This window comes from Lacerta agilis, chromosome 8 (genome assembly GCF_009819535.1).
Source record: "Lacerta agilis isolate rLacAgi1 chromosome 8, rLacAgi1.pri, whole genome shotgun sequence".
NCBI lineage: Eukaryota > Metazoa > Chordata > Lepidosauria > Squamata > Lacertidae > Lacerta > Lacerta agilis.
The window spans coordinates 82,262,888-82,275,815 of record NC_046319.1 but is presented as its reverse complement, the minus strand read 5'-3'; the positions used below and the strand labels follow the sequence as shown (position 1 = coordinate 82,275,815).

The window sequence follows — 12,928 nt, the reverse complement described above, 5'->3', positions numbered from 1 at the left end:
GCCAAAGGAGCATTCGCCCTCCCCTCCAGGGCTCCTGTTTAGAGAACCTAAGCCACAGAAATTTTCGCTGCTGTGATGCTCCCCTGCCAGGAGGCCAAACAGAGAAAAGGGAGAGGGAAGATCTGAAGTGGTGGAAAAGTTTTATGGGGGCCGAATCCAAGGGGGGAGCCGCTCGCCCAAGCCCTGCCCCCTTTGTCCAGCCTCGCACACCAGAATACTTCCTCCGGCGCAGGAGCTGTGGGTTTCTCTTTGTCTTGAAAACTTTGGGAAATACGAAGGTTGCGATGCCGTCTCCGTACGGGGCGGGTTTGAAAAATGACGAGAAAGGAGATTCCGACTGAGAACACATGGGGAAACTTTCTGTTCGTAAGAGATCTTCGGTAGTGAAAAGGACTCCATCGGAAGCAGCCTTCGAAATTCCCAATTGCTCCAGGCGCATTTTGCGACAGGGGAAATTTCATTAGCGCAAGCAGTTTCTGAGCTCTGGGCGCAGAACTACGCCTAAGATTTCGGATTAAAACTGCAGAGTGGAAGGAGAGGGGGACTCTCTTTTTTTCTGCTTCCCCACTTCCAGCTGCTCTCTGAAGGCTGGAGAAGAGACCCTCTTAAGAATATTAGGGGGGTGGGCAGGCGAAGGACTAGACCATGTGAAAAAAAAGGAATATAATATTTTAGTTGCAGTTCGTTCATTTTCAGCTTTGTATTATAAAAAAAAACTGCACCTAGACATTCAATTCTTCTGCCCATTTAGGTGCCATTTAGCTCCTAGCTTTCACATCTCAGTTTCTAACACTGTTCGGGAGGCGGTGGACTCTCCTTCCTTGGAGGTTTCTAAGCAGAGGTTGGATGGTCATCTGTCGTGGATGCTTTAGCTGAGGTTCCTGCATTGCAGGGGGCTGGACTAGATGACCCCCAGGGATCCCTTCCAACTCTATGATTCTATGAAAGGACAGCTCCTGGGGGAGAGGTAGGGCAGGGGATCTGGAGGCAAGATGGAACAGGGGAATAATTTCCTGCTGGATCAGGCCAATGGCCCACCTAGTCCAGCATCCCGCTCTCACAGGGGCCAAATACCCCTAAGAACCTAGGAATCTAGATAGACTGTCTCTGGACCTGGAGGTTCCATCATAACACAAGAAGAGCCTGGATGCTGCATCCGGCTAAAGGCCCACCCAGTCCAGCATCCTCTTCTCACAGGGCCCGACCGGATGCGCACAAGCAGGATTCGAACACAAGAGCGACTCTCCTCTCCTGCGTTTCCAGCAACTGCGATTCAGAAGCATTGCTGCTCCCCGCTGTGGAGGCAGAGGATGGCCATCCTGGCCTTTGATACCCCTCTCCTCCATGCATTTGCCCGATCCTCTTTTAAAGATATCCAAGTTGGTGGTCATCCCTGCTTCCTGTGGCAGGGAGTTCCATAGATTAACCTGAAGAAGTGCCTCTTTTTCCCCTGTCCCGAATCTTCCAGCAGTTAGATTTATTGGATCTCCATGGGTTCTAACGTTATGAAGGAGAGAAACTTCTCTCTGTCTAATTTCCCCACGCCAAGCATCATTTTATAAACTTCCAATTCTTTATCCTCTTAGGACTCTGCCAGATGTACCTTTGCTCCGCATTTCCAGACACAGGTCTGTGCTTTAAAATTTGCTGTCAGAGCAATTTATTATTATTATTATTATTATTATACTACAGAATTTCCCTACGAAGACCTGCCTTTTTGCCGCTGAATTGGAGCAAATGGCAATTCGTGGAAAACCCCAAATGCCTTTTTGTTCTGATTCAGCATGAAAGAGCTGGGCTTCCTGGGAAAGTGTCTGGGCCAAAAAAAAGAGAAGAAAGTGTTTGGAACATGGACCTGGAAAGAAATCTTGCTCTCCTTTTCTCTAAACTAATAAGTACCAAACACGGCAACCTTTCCTCCATCCCTTTAATCATTTTGGTTGCCCTTTTCTGCACCTTTTCCAACTCCACATTGAGGCGAGGCGACCAGAACTGCCCATGGTATTCCAAATGCGACCGTAGAATCGTTGGAAGGGACCCCCAAGGATCAACTAGCCCCAGCGCCCTGGCATGCGCCTGTCCCGTACGGGGATCAAACCTGCAACCCTCGTGGTTATCAGCACCACAGTCGAACCAACTGAGCTTTGACCATTGGGGTTGCTGGCTGCTTTACAGATATGTTTAGTGTTTGGAAGGCTCCTATGATTGTAGCCTGCTCCCTAAAATATCCCTGGTTTGCTCCTTTCTATATATAGGGTGCCTACATTCTGCATGGACTGGTTGCATGGCAACATGCGCAAATGGCTTGAGATACCTCTTAGGTCCATAAATTGTTGTTGTTCAGTCGTTCAGTCGTGTCCGACTCTTCGTGACCCCATGGACCAGAGCACGCCAGGCACGCCTATCCTTCACTGCCTCTTGCAGTTTGGTCCATAAATTACCATATAGCATATACTCAACACACAAAAAACAGTGACAATTTGTTGTTGACAAAGGACAGCTGGACTCCAATCAAGGGCCCCATTGCCTTCAGTAGCTTAGGGCCTCATCAGATCTAAATCCGGCCCTGCCTGGGACCTGGAAGGGACCAAGCCAACCTGGAGACTTCAGGTCACCCCTGGAGGACCAACAACCCTCAACCCCCCTGTGTACACCACCATCTCTTGTTTGGGAGAGAGTGGGGTGGGATGCAAGAACCAGCCGCTTTCAGTTTTCCACAAATGCCATTTTCTGGTGCTTTCCAGTCCCCAGAGGGAATTTTAACGCTTTGCTCCTTTGAATCCCGAGACAGCTGCTCCATCAAGCTCCTTCTTTTCTGAAACGTTGATTTGGCAAACCTTATCGGAGCGGACCAGCTGCCTCGCTGCCGCCTTCGTTCCGGAATGCGGCATTTGGCCGGCGTTTGCCAGATTGGGCATTTCACTCCGTGTCCTTCCCCGTCTTCTTCTTCCTCCCCCTCCTCCTCCTCCTCCTCCTCCTTCCAGCTGCCTATGCCTGCGAGAAAAGAGGCCTTGCATTTCGTAATTGCGTCTCATCAGATTCCATTGTCAGGGGAACAAACGTCAGGATTTGTGGGATCCGCCTGTCGGAAAAAGGACAGGACCTCGTTGGGAACAGCGTCATTGATAGGCATAAGAACATAAGGAGAGCTTTCTGGATCAGGCCAATGGCTCATTGAATCCAGCATCATCTTCTCACAGTGGCCAACCATATGCCTGTGAGAAACCCGCAAGCAGGATGCGAGCGCAAGGCCAACTCTCCACTTCTGCCATTTCCAGCAACTGGGATTCAGAAGCACAGCCATTATGTCTTTGTTCAGTCGTTCAGTCGTGTCCGACTCTTCGTGACCCCATGGACCAGAGCACGCCGGGCACCCCTATCCTCCACTGCCTCCCGCAGTTTGGCCAAACTCATGCCAGTCGCTTCGAGAACACTGTCCCACCATCTCATCCTCTGCCGTCCCCTTCTCCTTGTGCCCTCCATCTTTCCCAACATCAGGGTCTTTTCCAGGGAGTCTTCTCTTCTCATGAGGTGGCCAAAGTACTGGAGCCTCAGCCTCAGGATCTGCCCTTCCAGTGAGCACTCTGGGCTGATTTCTTTAAGGATGGATAGGTTTGATCTTCTTGCAGTCCATGGGACTCTCAAGAGTCTCCTCCAGCACCAGAATTCAAAAGCATCCATTCTTTGGCGATCAGCCTTCTTGATGGTCCAGCTCTCACTTCCGTACATTACTACTGGGGAAACCGTAGCTTTAACTATACGGACCTTTGTCGGCAAGGTGATGTCTCTGCTTTTTAAGATGCTGTCTAGGTTTGTCATTGCTTTCCTCCCAAGAAGCAGGCGTCTTCTAATTTCGTGACTGCTGTCACCATCTGCAGTGATCATGCAGCCCAAGAAAGTGAAATCTCTCCCTGCCTCCATTTCTTCCCCTTCTATTTGCCAGGAGGTGATGGGGCCAGTGGCCATGATCTTAGGTTTTATGATGCTTTCCCATTCTTAGACCGAGGTAAAGTTCGCAAACCGGGACACTACTTCCGGTTTTGCGGAGCTCGTAAACCGAATCGTTCGTAAACAGGGCTGTTCTTAAACTGAGGTACCGCTGTCCTGGGCTAAAACTAGGGAGATCAAGGTCCCCCATTGTTCTTGGGCCAGTTCTAACCTACCTCAGAGGGTCGACACAAGGAAGAAACAGGATAGGGAAGAAGGACCATGTAAGCCTTGAATTTATTCCAAGAGAAGGCCAGATGTAAATGAAACAAATAAACCAATAAGTGGGTCTCCCAGGGCCACAATGGGGGGAGCTCAAAAGCCCAGGAGGCTTCCAGACCAGGGAATGTGGCTAGCTGTGATTCCTTCATTATAGGGGGTTGGACTAGACGACCCACTGGGTCCCTTCCAATTCTGGGATTTGTTTGTTTTTAAGCTTACTTGAACCCCCCCGGAAAGGGTAAACTCAGGTGAAGGGGTTGGGGGGAAACCGTCTGACATTTTGATGCCAAGTAGACACTGCAGGGACGTGGGTGGCGCTGTGGGTTAAACCACAGAGCCTAGGGCTTGCAGAAGGTCGGCGGTTCGAATCCCCGCCACGGGGTGAGCTCCCGTTGCTCGGTCCCTGCTCCTGCCCACCTAGCGGTTCGAAAGCACATCAAAAGTGCAAGTAAAGTAGATAAATAGGTACCGCTCTGGCGGGAAGGTAAACGGCGTTTCCATGCACTGCTCTGGTTCGCCAGAAGCGGCTTAGTCATGCTGGCCACATGACCCGGAAGCTGGACCCCGGCTCCCTCGGCCAGTAAAGCGAGATGAGCGCCGGACACGACTGGACCTAATGGTCAGGGGTCCCTTTACCTTTACCTAGACGCTGCAGAGGGAGTGGTTGGTGCTGTGGTCTAAACCACTGACCCTCTTGGGCTTGCCAATCGGAAGAGGAGGAGGAGGAGGAGGAGGAGGAGGAGGAGGAGTTTGGATTTCATATCCCGCTTTATCACTACCCGAAGGAGTCTCAAAGCGGCTAACAATCTCCTTTTCCCTTCCTCCCCCACAACAAACACTCTGTGAGGTGAGTGGGGCTGTGAAACTTCAGAGAAGTGTGACTAGCCCAAGGTCACCCAGCAGCTGCGTGTGGAGGAGTGGGGAATCAAACCTGGTTCACCAGATTACAAGTCCACCACTCTTAACCACTACACCACACTGGAAGGTTGGCGGTTTGATTCCCCGCAATGACGGGGGTGAGCTCCCGTTGCTCTGTCCCATCTCCTGCCCACCTAGCAGTTCAAAAGTGCAAGTAGATAAATAGGTACCGCTCCGGCGGGAAGGTAAACGGCGTTTCCGTGCGCTGCTCTGGTTCGCCAGAAGCGGCTTAGTCATGCTGGCCACATGACCCAGAAAAACTGCCTCTGGACAAACGTCAGCTCCCTCGGCCAGTAAAGCGAGATGAGCGCCGCAACCCCAGAGTCGTCCGCGAGTGGACTTAACGGTCAGGGGTCCCTTTACCTTTTTTTTAGATGCTGCAGAAGATTTCCATGGCTAAGGGTCTGCAATCTGACCATGAGCACCCATCTGGAGCCCTGCTCAGATGCCAGCTCTGGGTCCTATCCTGGCTGCTGCTTGGGAACGTATGACTCTGCCTGAGCCAGACCCATTCAGTGCTGCCAGCCCCAAAAATTAGAAACGTTACTAAAGAAGCTGTTGCTTTTCCCCCCAAAATCAATGCGGTTGAATATATTTTTTTAAAGACACCTACGTGGTTACCTTGTCAAAAGAATCGGACTTTTCTACGATCTCGGCAGCATGCATAGGAACTCAATGGAAAAACAGCCAAAAAGACCTTACACTGAACGCTTGGGTACCACTCAAGATATAATGGAGAAAACTACGTATAATTTGAGATATCGACGGGGACTATTTGGCCTTCCTTTGTGACATATACAGTGGAAACATCGTTTTCAAGACACGGCCGGCAAATCTGGAAAGATGCTTGGTAATCTGGCAATGTCGATAGTCTTAACTTGGTCTTTGCTGTTTTAACCCACGCCCAACCGGACTCATTCTGCGCGCCTGCTTTATCGTTTCGCTCGCTGCCTTTCAATTTTTGTTTGCCACCGGCCGGCGGCCGTTCCCAAACCACCTTCTCTCCCCATCCAATCTCCAAAATAACAGCAGCGATGGAAATAAACCTCATAACGGGAAGGGAAATTCAGCAAATGGAAATAGAATGGAAAGGTAATTAGTAGATGTTTGGAAAGGGAAACAAATTATGTATATTTTGAGAACATTAGATGTATAAGTTTGAGAGATTAGTTATGAAATTATGAAAATTGGACAAGAATGTGAAATTTAAAAAGTTTGATTTAAAGAAGACAGAACATGGAAGATTGGAAGTCGATATTAGATACAGAATATGTTATTTTATGTAATTACTATATGTAATTATATGTGTATATTAAAATCAATAAAAATAATTGTTAAAAACAAAAAACAAAACAGCAGCGGCTGTGCCCCACTGCCATTTCCGCTGCCAGCGCTCTCCGCGGCTGCCCGGAAGTTTCTGGGGAAGCGGGAAGCAGAAAACAACGTATATATTAGTCCGTGCCATCACTGCTGAAACGAAAGGGAAAGGCTTTGCGGAGAAACCCAAGACATCCCATTTCCTTCCGAGTCCAGTAGTAGCACCTTGACCCGACATGAACCGGACCCTTTTCGAAACACACAGAAACTCCCCAGGGCAAGTCAGGCAGGCAGCCTTCAAGGAGCCAAGTCTTGTTTTGGGCTAACCGCATCCATACAGAGAGGCAGTGTGGTGTAGCAGTTAGTGTATCAGACTAGGACCTGGGATAGGGTCAGGGTTCAAATCCTGCCTGCCCAGTCACGGAGCTCGTTTGATATGACCTTGGCTGGAGGCTTGTCCCTTAGCCTAACCCACCTCGCAGGGTTGTTGCGGCGTTGATATGAGGACTGGGGCCTGGGTTCGAATCCCCACTTGGCCACGAAGCTCACTGGTTGTTTTGAGAATAAAACGAGGAGGGGGGAGAGCCACCGTCCGCCCCCTTGAGCTCCTCGGAGGAAAAGGTGGGGTTCAAATGCAAAACGTAACGTTGTCAAGAATATCCAGAGCAGAAGCTGAACCGGGCCGCAATCGCAGAGTCCATGTGCTGAGTGCATTTTCTCCCACCGCAAAGTAACTGCAGCTGCTTGCAGCTGGGCAAGTGGGGGAATTTGAATTCTAAGCCCAGCACTCTAGCCGTTACGACACACCGGCTCTCGATCCTTTCAGCTCCTGCCATGCCTTCCCAGCACCTAAAGCAGGGGTCAGCAACCTTTTTCAGCAGGGGGCCAGTCCATTGTCCCTCAGACCATGTGGGGGGCCAGACTATATTTGGGAAAAAATTAAAAATGAACAAATTCCTATGCCCCGCAAATAACCCAGAGATGCATTTTAAATAAAAGAAAACATTCTACTCATGTAAAAACACGCTGATTCCCGGACCGTCCGCGGGCCGGATTGAGAAGGCAATTGGGCCTTAGGTTGCCTACCCCTGACCTAAAACTCCCCCCCCCAAAAAAACCCATAGGCTTTGCAGACCTTTTACAACCCACTTTCTCTCTGCTCTGCACACCCACTTCCTTGACTGCATAAATGTCTCCCTCTCCTCTTTCATGTCCAAATCTGCCCCTCCAAACCCAATCCTGTAAAATTCAATCGCTTTTTCCGATGCAGGACCCCCACCCCCACTCCCCGTGCCAGAAAGAGCGCCTGACCGCCGGCCGGCCCCCCCCCCCCCCCGGTCGCAATTCGCTCCTCCATATTCCACACACCCGCTACACAAAACCGACATACGACTCCCTTTCTCGCTCCGTTGAAAAACTGAGCATTGCATTCCACGCCCAGCTCCTGGAACAGATTGCACCCCCACCCCCATCTTTTTCCCACTCTCACAACTGTTCCAAGCTGAAGACCTCCCTTGCATTCAGCCGCAGAACAGATCCCAGACACGCTCTTTAAGGTGCTACATCTCGCACCCGACACTCACTCGCTCGCACTGTTAAAAACATCCCCGGGGACTTTCCTAGGAAGGATTCCTGGAGAATAAGCCAAGCCAAGCCTTTCCACTTCCTGTAGGAAGCCCAAGAACAACAACCAACCCCTCAAAAAGCAAATTGTGCAATACGCACCTAAACCCTGCCCATGCACAAAGTTCAAAATGTGAGGCGGGTTCTTGAGGCAGCGCTCGGTGGTTTGGCACACGGGGCGCACCAGGCTTCGCCAACCTGGCGCCCTCCAAATATTTTTGACTACAACGCCCATCAGCCACTATCAGGGCTGATGGGAGTTGTAGTCTAAAACATCTGGAAGAATCATAGAATCCTAGAGTTGGAAGAGACCCCAAGGGCCATCCAGTCCAACCCCCTGCCAAGCAGGAAACACCATCAAAGCATTCCTGACAGATGGCTGTCAAGCCTCCGCTTCAAGACCTCCAAAGAAGGAGACTCCACCACACTCCTTGGCAGCAAATCCCACTGCCGAACAGCTCTCACTGTCAGGAAGTTCTTCCTAATGTTTAGGTGGAATCTTCTTTCTTGTAGCTTGAATCCATTGCCCCGTGTCCGCTTCTCTGGAGCAGCAGAAAACAACCTTTCTCCCTCCTCTAGATGACACCCTTTGATATATTTGAACATGGCTATCATATCCCCCCTTAACCTTCTCTTCTCCAGGCTAAACATACCCAGCTCCCTAAGCCGTTCCTCATAAGGCATCGTTTCCAGGCCTTGGACCATTTTGGTTGCCCTCCTCTGGACACGTTCCAGCTTGTCAGTATCCTTCTTGAACTGTGGTGCCCAGAACTGGACACAGTATTCCAGGTGAGGTCTGACCAGAGCGGAATACAGTGGTACTATTACCTCCCTTGATCTAGATGCTCTACTCCTACTGATGCAGCCCAGAATTGCATTGGCTTTTTTAGCTGCTGCATCACACTGTTGACTCATGTCAAGTTTATGGTCTACCAAGACTCCTAGATCCTTTTCACATGTGCTGCTCTCAAGCCAGGTGTCACCCATCCTGTATTTGTGCCTTTCATTTTTTTCCCCCAAGTGTAGTACTTTACATTTCTCCCTGTTAAAATTCATCTTGTTTGCTTTGGCCCAGTTCTCTAGTCTGTTAAGGTCATTTTCAAGTGTGATCCTGTCCTCTGGGGTATTAGCCACCCCTCCCAATTTGGTATGATCTGCAAACTTGATCAGGTTACCCTCAAGCCCATCATCCAAGAGGCCCGGTTGGCGAAGCCTGGTTGACACGTGTGTGTGTGTGTGTGTGTGTGTGTGTGTGATCACACTGGTTCCTTTTGGTTTGGTCTTTCTTTAATCCTGATTCTCATAGGATTGCAGAGTTGGAAGGGGGGACCCCAAAGGTCATCCAGTCCAACCCCACGGCAATGCAGGAATCACAGCTGAAGACTCCCCCAGGGACGGCCATCTAGGCACTGTTTCAGGAAGGAGAGTCCGCCAGAGAAGGTGGGGCATGTGGAGGGCTTCACTTTGCATTAAACCTCCCCCCCTTTGAAATAAACAGTGGTTTACTCCAAAGTAACTGCCCTATGGGAAATGGAGAGCTGTGTGACCCAGCATAATCCACATCTTGGGAAGGGTGGTAGCTCAATGGTAGAGCCGGCACCTTCCGTGAAGAAGGTCCTGCGTTCAAATCCTGGCGGGAAAAACTCCTGCTGGAAACCCTAGAGCAGGCATCCCCAAACTTCAGCCTCCATATGTTTCAGACTTCAATTCCTATCATCCCTGTCCACTGGTCCTGTTAGCTAGGGATCATGGGAGTTGTAGGCCAACAACATCTGGAGGGCTGCAGTTTGGGGATACCTGCCCTAGAGAGCTGCTGCCAGTCCGTGCAGGTAATACACAGCTGGGTGGGCTCAGTACGAAGCAGCTTCCAGAAAGGGTTGAAGCTCCGTGGCAGAGCATCCGCATTGCAGGGGGTTGGACTAGATGACCCCTGGGGGTCCCGACCAAGTGTAAAATTCCATGGTCTCCAAAGGAAGGCTGGGAGAGGCTACCTGCCGGAAAGCCTGGAGAGCCATGGCTGCCAGTCAGTGATGCCCGTATGGAGCTAGAATGGACCAATGAATGGTCCGACTCATTGACTGGTGCCCAAGATAAAATGGTGCTCTTTTACTCTGGATTAATGCTCCCAGGGTGAGGAGTGCGAAAGATGGGTCCTTCGGTTCCGTAGAGAAGAGCATAAGACCCATCCTGGGCATTTTGAGCGCAAAATTCTGCCTTTCCCCACCACTCTTGATGGAGACACCAGCTGGACAGTTCCACGGTCCAGCCCTCACTTGAAACCAGCGAGTTTCAATCAGTTCAACCGAGTTTCCTTGTTGGAAAGATGCTCAATGTTGCAGCACTGGGGTGGAGCAGGGAGTCATTTAAGCAGAAGGCGACCCAACCCAAAGCGTGGTGACGGCAGCGGTTCTTGCAAAAGAACATCAACTGGAATCAGGTGAGAGAAACACAGAGCTGTAAGGTTGGAAGGGACCCCCCAGCGGTCATCTAGCCCAACCCCCCTGCAAGGCAGGAATCTCAGCTAAAGAATCCCCAATGACCACCCAACCTCTGTTTAAAAACCCCCAGTGAAAGAGAGTCCACCACCTTCCGAGGAAGTACGTTCGAGTGCCAGAGGTTCCTACCCTCAAAAAGCCGTTCCTAAAGTTTAGCCGGAATCTCGAAATTTGAACCCAATGGCTCAGGTCCTCCACTCCGCAGCAGCAAGAAGTACTGTAAGTCTGCCCTCCAAAACCCCTTCCTCGGGGGTGGGGTGGGACGCCAAGGGCGCGCCTTAGCCCCACAACCTGCTTTTCGGCACCAAAGCTCGGCTCTGGGGAAAACGGCAACGGTGCCTCTGAACATGCGCAGAGCGCCCAACTCCTCCTGACACCAGCGACGGGGGCTGATGAGAGCCAGGCCCCCAGAAATGCGTGACAAAAGTTTACGAGAGGAGAGGGGAGCGTGACTTCTCGGCGCAGCAGTGGGGAGGATTCCTGGCACCAGAACTTTAGAAGGCCATGCTGGGGATTAAAGAGGCCTGCCCCACAGAAGCCTGTGTGCTGGGGAGGAGGCGCCGTTCCTGCGAGGCAGTGTCCCTCAGTTCAAAGGCGGGCCAGTTATTCATCACATTTACGCCCAGCGTGTTTTACAACCCTGCCTTGCATTCTTCCTGGGACCGCCACACCCCACGGCCGCAGATAGAGGAAACCAGGCCCACATGATGACTAACCAGCTGCATGCCCCATAGAGCATGTGCAGAGAGCTCTTGTTTGTTTATTTCGTTGCTGTATTTGTACCCTATCCCTCCAAGGAGCGAGGCGGCGGCGTTAATCCCCATCCTCGGCAAAACCCCCACAACAACAACCCTGCGAGGTAGGCTTGGCCGGGAGGCAGGGAGCTTCGTGGCCAAGCAAGGGATTCGAACCCGGGTCTCCCAGGTCCTACTCTAACCGCTGCACCGCCCTGGCTCCCTCAACCACACCTGGAAGCAAGCCTCTGTTTAGCCATGCAAGGCAATATGGAACCTCAAAAACCCCCGGCACAAAGGAGCTTTTTTGTTTCTTAAAAATAAATTTGGGGTGGGGGAGATAAAGAGGTCCAGCTTAAATCTACCTGGAAGGTGCGCAATCTTTGGCCTGAAAGCGATTTTATCCACACTAAACCCCACAGTGCGCCTGTGAGCAAAAAAGCACTCTGGACATGCTCTTTAAAAAAAACAAACCCCTTTGTACTCCAACATTCGCCTCTCCGCCAGGATCAAAACCCAAACCTTCCAGCACAGCCAATGGGAGCAAGCCCCCCAGGAAACTCAAGGGGGGCTTACTTCCGAGTAAGACATCCATGCATGCATTATAGATTACACACACACCCCGGACATTTTTGGGGACCCGCTGTTTCCAAAGCGGATCGAAGCGCGACTCACCCTTCCAGATTGTGCCGGACTCGGAGTCTTGGCGTCTCCCGGCGGGACCAGTCCTCTCAGTTCCCAGTCCAAACCATCACCGCCGCCTCTTCCATGCTGGGGATACTGGCCGAGCCCCCCCGGGCGTGGGAAGGAAGGCAAATGCTTCTGGGTCTCAGATCCAGCTTGTAGAAAGAAGAACGCTAATAAAATGCCTTCCTTTGACTGCTGCGCGCACTCGGAGAGGTCTTTCTCCCTTTTCCCCCCTTTCTTTCTTTCTCCCCCGCCCCTAAAGCTTGTGGGGAGAGGGGGGGCTAAACCAGACCACCCCCCAAGCCTCCTCTTCCAGGTTCCCCACCCCTCCTTTCCTTGCAGATTTCCTGGGATTGGGGAGACAAATATAGCCTTTTTTTTGGAGACAAGGCGCGCAACAGATCCCAGCTGGAGAAACTGGGAGATGGAAGAGGAAGGGGGAGGGGAGAGGGGGTGGAGGGAAGGAGGTGGGGGGGGGGAGAGGAGAACAAGCAAATGGAGGGAAAGCGGGGGGGGGGTTGAATGTTGCACGGGGTGGCGAGAGGAGAGGAAGAGGGAAGAAAAAGGCGAGCAAGAAATTCTCTCACACTCACTTCTGCCGGAGAGTTTCCTGTGCGCAGACAGATGCTGGAGGGGGGGGAGAGGGAAGGGGGAGGGCTTTTAACTCCTTGCTCTCCAGACTGGCAAATCTGCTCCGTTTTCCTGGCAGACAAAGGCTAAAAAAGGGAAGTCCGTGTGGTCGAGTTTGTTTGTTCTTCCACGTAGAAGCTGAACCTTGAATATCCAAACGCGCGATGGATTCCCCCCGGCGCGTAATTCCTTACCAAAATAATAATAATAATATTAATAATAATAATAATAATAATAATGTTTGCTGGTGGTGGTACTGTAAGCTTGGCTGGAATTGGCACAGAGGCTTCTCACCCACAAGTAATTTTCTGGTGC

The 12,928-nt window shown here is 51.2% G+C and overlaps 1 protein-coding gene across 1 annotated transcript in view; it reads right to left on the bottom strand.

Moving 5' to 3' along the window:
• The window catches only part of PLEKHG2 (pleckstrin homology and RhoGEF domain containing G2), a 74,855-nt gene extending 62,848 nt beyond the window's left edge, over positions 1–12,007 (bottom strand). Inside the window, exon 1 of the mRNA XM_033158606.1 lies at positions 11,972–12,007. The gene's annotated coding sequence lies outside the window, so the exon portion shown is untranslated. The remainder of the gene's footprint in view (positions 1–11,971) is intronic.
• Positions 12,008–12,928: the final 921 nt, after the last annotated feature.